The following is a 5293-nucleotide window of genomic DNA, read 5'->3' on the forward strand; positions in this document are numbered from 1 at the left end:
CGATATAGGACTTGTTTTACTGTGGATGAAGATACTTTTGTACCTGTTTCCTCCAGCTTCTTCACAAGGGCCTTTGCTGTTGTTCTGGGACTGATTTGCACTTTTCGCACCAAAGTACGTTCACCCCTAGGAGACAGAACGCGTCTCCTTCCTGAGCGGTATGACGGCTGCGTGGTCCCATGGTGTTTATACTTGCGTACTATAGCTTGTACAGATGAACGTGGCATCTTCAGACGTTTGGAAATTGCTCCCAAGGATGAACCAGACTTGTGGAGGTTAACATTTTTTTTCCTGGGGTGTTGGCTGATTTCTTTTGATTTTCCCATGATGTCAAGCAGAGGCACTGAGTTTGAAGGTAGGCCTTGAAATACATCCACAGGTACACCTCCAATTGACTCAAATTATGTCAATTAGCCTATCAGAAGCTTCTGAAGCAATTACATCATTGTCTGGAATTTTCCAAGCTGTTTAAAGGCACAGTCAACTTAGTGTATGGTAACTTCTAACCCCCTGGAATTGTGATACAGTGAATGTTAAGTGAAATAATCTGTCTAAACATTTGTTGGAAAAATTACTTGTGTCATGCACAAAGTAGATGTCCTAACCGACTTGCCAAAACTATAGTTTGTTAACAGGAAATTTGTGGAGTGGTTGAAAAATGAGTTTTAATGACTCCAACCTAAGTGTATGTAAACTTCCGACTTCAACTGTATATATTCTTATTCCATCCCTTTACTTAGATTTGTGTGTATTAGGAAGTTGTTGTGGAATTGTTAGATTACTTGTTAAATATTACTGCACTGTCAGAAATAGAAGCACAAGCATTTCACTACACTCGCAATAACATCTGCTAACCATGTGTATGTGACCAATACGATTTGATGTAATACATTCCCCCCTTTCTGTGTCCTCCAGACCCTGGCGTCCGTCATAGGGAACCTTCGCCACACCAACATGGCCGAGCTACTGATCTCCCTGGTGTCTGTCCATCCTGGTGCCGGTAAAAACGGTCACCGTGAGGTTCCGAAAGCGCCATCGCACACCCATCCTTGTAGAGATCCTGACGGTCAGTCACAATGAAAACAAACACACACACACACACACACGCACACCCATCCTTGTAGAGATCCTGACGGTCAGTCACAACGAAAACAAACACACACACACACACGCACACACATCCCTGTTGAGATCCTCACGGTCAGTCACAATGAATTATTAACAGTTAATAGTTACTAGCTGTTATAGTGCTCTAAGTAGCTCTATGTAGCTATAATGTCATTTTGATGATGTGTTTCTAGGTGTGTTCTAGCTAAATGTGATATTGTTTTTTCTCTCACAGGTGATAGTAGCTACAGGAATGGCCTATGCCTCCTTCCTCGAGTCTGCCTATGATGGTGAGATAGTTGGCCACATCCCAGCAGGATACAGTGCATTCGGAAAGTATTCAGACCCCATTACTTTTTCCACATTTTGTTACGTTACAGCCTTATTTTAAAATGGATTAAATTGTTTCCCCCCCTAATCAATCAAAACACAATACCCCATAATGACAAAGCAAAAACAGTTTTTTTTACATTTTTGAAAATGTATATATAAAAAAAATATATATATTACATTTACGTAAATATTCAAACCCTTTACTCAGTACTTTGTTGAAGCACCTTTGGCAGCGATTACAGACTCGAGTCTTCTTGGGTATGACGCTACAATCTTGGCACACTTGTATTTGGTGGTTTCTCACATTTCTTCTCAGCAGCTCCTCTCAAGCTCTGTCAGGTTGGATGGGGAGCGTAGCTGGACAGCTATTTTCAGGTCTCTCCAGAGATGTTAGATTGGGTTCAAGTCCGGGCTCTGGCTGGGCCTCTCAGGGACATTCAGAGACTTGTCCCGAAGCCACTCCTGCGTTGTCTTGGCTGTGTGCTTAGGGTCGTTGTCCTGTTAGAAGGTGAACCTTCACCCCAGTCTGAGGTCCTGAGCGCTCTGGAGCAGGTTTTTAATCAAGGATCTCTCTGTACTTTGCTCTGTTCATATTTCCCTCAATCCTGAGTAGTCTCCCAGTCCCTGCCGCGGAAAACCATCCCCACAGCATGATGCTGCCACCCCATGGTTCATCTTAGGGATAGTGCCAGGTATACTCCAGATGTGACTCTTGGCATTCAGACCAAAGAGTTCCATCTTGGTTTCATCAGACCAGAGAATCTTGTTTCTTATGGTCTGAGAGTCATTAAATGCCTTTTGGCAAACTCCAAGCAGTCTTTCATGTGCCTTTTACTGAGGAGTGGCTTCCGTCTGGCCACTCTACCATAAAGGCCTGATTGGTGGAGTGCTGCAGAGATGGTTGTCCTTCTGGAAGAAACAAGATTCTCTGCTCTGATGAAAGCAAGATGGAACTCTTTGGCCTGAATGCCAAGTGCCACGTCTGGAGGAAACCTGGCACCATCCCTATGGTGAAGCATGGTGGTGGCAGCATCATGCTGTGGGGATGTTTTTACAGCGGCAGGGACGGTGAGACTAGTCAGGATCGAGGATAAAGATGAACGGAGCCAAGTACAGAGATCCTTGATTTAAAAACCTGCTCAGGACCGGAGTAGGCGACAGGTCACCTTCCAACAGGACAATGACCCTAAGCACACAGCCAAGACAACGCAGGAGTGGCTTCGGGACAAGTCTCTGAATGTCGTTGAGTTGCTCAGCCAGAGCCCAGACTTGAACCCAATCGAACATCCTTGGAGAGACCTGAAAATAGCTGTGCAGCGACGCTCCACATCCAACCTGACAGAGCTTGAGAGGATCTGCAGAGAAGATTGGGAGAAACTCCCCAAATACAGGTGTGCCAGCTTGTAGCGTCATACCCAAGAAGACTCAAGGCTGTAATCGCTGCCAAAGGTTCTTCAACAAAGTACTGAGTAAAGGGTCTGAATACTTATGTAAATGTGTTTTCAGTTGTTGCTTTTTTATAAATTTGCTTAATTTCTATAAACCTGTTTTTGCTTTGTCATTATGGGGTACTGTGTGTAGAATGATGAGGGGGGGGGGAAACTATTTCAATTTTAGAATAAGGCTTTAAAGTCAAGGGGTCTGAATACTTTCCGAATGCACTGTACATCTAGCTATTTTTATTACATCTATATTAATTCGATTTGTACATTTATCAGCAAAAATAATAATCAGCAACACTATAATCCAGTTCATTATGATTTTCAATAACGTGATGCAACGCCCTGGATTGAGGCCTCTAGAGCAGAGCAGTGTTAATTACTACCTCTCATAGGGATGAATTAGTAGCTCTCATCTGCCTGTTGGTCCTGTAGGATATGATATGAACTTAGTAGGTTAAAGGGGGATGCCTAGTCAGTTGCACAACTGAATGCATTCAACCGAAATGTGTCTTCCGCATTTAACTCAACCCCTCTGAATCAGATGGGTGCCTTAATCGACGTTCACATCATCAGTTGTTGCTGGGGGTCGACTGCCTTGCTTAATACACTCGCCAAAGGGAGAGGTAGAATTGTTATAACCAGAGTCATAGAGAGAGATAGATAAACAGTATATGACTGGTTATAACCAAGTAAGCTCACAATATTGTAAACATAAAGTTGGTAGACTTACAATATATGTAAACATTCGCACAATAATATTGTTTTCCTTAGGGCTGGACAGGGTGAGCAACACAGCTCTACAGACCTTTAGAGAACCACAAGGTGAGTGGACTTCTGTACACATTGAAGAGACCTTTCTGTCTGTAATATTAATCACAAGGCAGTAATTCCAGGTATGCTTGACGCAGTACCATAGTGTCAGACAGTGATCAATGTTGATTTGTCACCTTGTCCCTTTGAACACACACCTGCTAACTAACTTCAGTTGAATGAGCTTATTGTGAGCCAATCTGGATAAGAGCGTCTGCTAAGTTATTAAAGTGTTGTGTTTTTTTATGCAGTGACTTGTTCCATCTGCCCTCCCTTTAAAAAAAAGAAACACCTTACAAGTGAGGTTTGGGATGGGTGCTCTGTTAACCTGACTCTCCCCCCTCTCCTTAGGGTCCTGTTAACCTGACTCTCCCCCCTCTCCTTAGTGTCCTGTTAACCTGATTACTGCATGTCTGTCACACCCTGATCTGTTTCACCTGTCATTGTGATTGTCTCCACCCCCCCCTCCAGGTGTCATCCATCTTCCTCAATATTCCCAGTGTATTTATTCCTGTGTTCTCTGTCTGCTGACAGTTCGTCTTGTCAAGCTTACCAGCATGTTTTTCCGAGCTCCTGTTTTCCTAATCTGTTATTTCTAGTCCTCCCGGTTCTGACCTCGAGCCTGCCCTGACACTAAGCCCGCCTGCCTGACCATTCAGCCTGCCCTGACCTCGAGCCTGCCTGCCGCCCTGTACCGTTTGGACTGACCTGGTTTATGAACTTTTGCCTGTCCTCAACCTGCCTCTTGCCTTCCCCTTGTTGTTTAATAAATAGAGACTCGAACCATCTGCCTCCTGTGTCTGCATCTGGGTCTCGCCCTGTGTCATTATAATATTTCCCCTTTCCCTAGTGTCCTGTTAACATAACTACTGCGTCTCTCTCTCTCCTTAGTGCTACGAGGTTCCTGGTTTGAAGATCCTGATGTACAATGGGCTCATCTACTACGGCAATCGCAGCTTCTTCAGAGAGGACATGAGTCTTATGCTGGGTCTCCCCTGGGAGAGGATCTCCAGTAGAGAGAAGGCCAGGAAGACCCTGGAGAAGAGGGAGAGAGAAGGCCAGGAAGACCCTGGAGAAGAGGGAGAGAGAAGGCCAGGAAGACCCTGGAGAACAGGGAGAGAGAAGGCCAGGAAGACCCTGGAGAAGAGGGGGAGAGAAGGCCAGGAAGACCCTGGAGAAGAGGGGGAGAGAAGGCCAGGAAGACCCTGGAGAAGAGGGGGAGAGAAGGCCAGGAAGACCCTGGAGAAGAGGGGGAGAGAAGGCCAGGAAGACCCTGGAGAAGAGGGAGAGAGAAGGCCAGGAAGACCCTGGAGAAGAGGGAGAGAGAAGGCCAGGAAGACCCTGGAGAAGAGGGAGAGAGAAGGCCAGGAAGACCCTGGAGAAGAGGGAGAGAAGGCCAGGAAGACCCTGGAGAAGAGGGAACGAAGCCCTTCCAAAAGGTCCAGCAATAGCTCCTCATGCCTCCCAATGGTGGTTCCCTGCAGGGAGACAGCATGGCGGAGCTAGTCCAAGTTTGCTGGGTCTGTCATGGGTCTGTCATGCCCAGTTCGAACATTAAGGACACAGGACGAGACCCAGATGCAGACACGGGAGGCAGATGG

Source organism: Salvelinus alpinus, chromosome 28 (assembly GCF_045679555.1).
Source record: "Salvelinus alpinus chromosome 28, SLU_Salpinus.1, whole genome shotgun sequence".
Classification (NCBI taxonomy): Eukaryota; Metazoa; Chordata; class Actinopteri; order Salmoniformes; family Salmonidae; genus Salvelinus; species Salvelinus alpinus.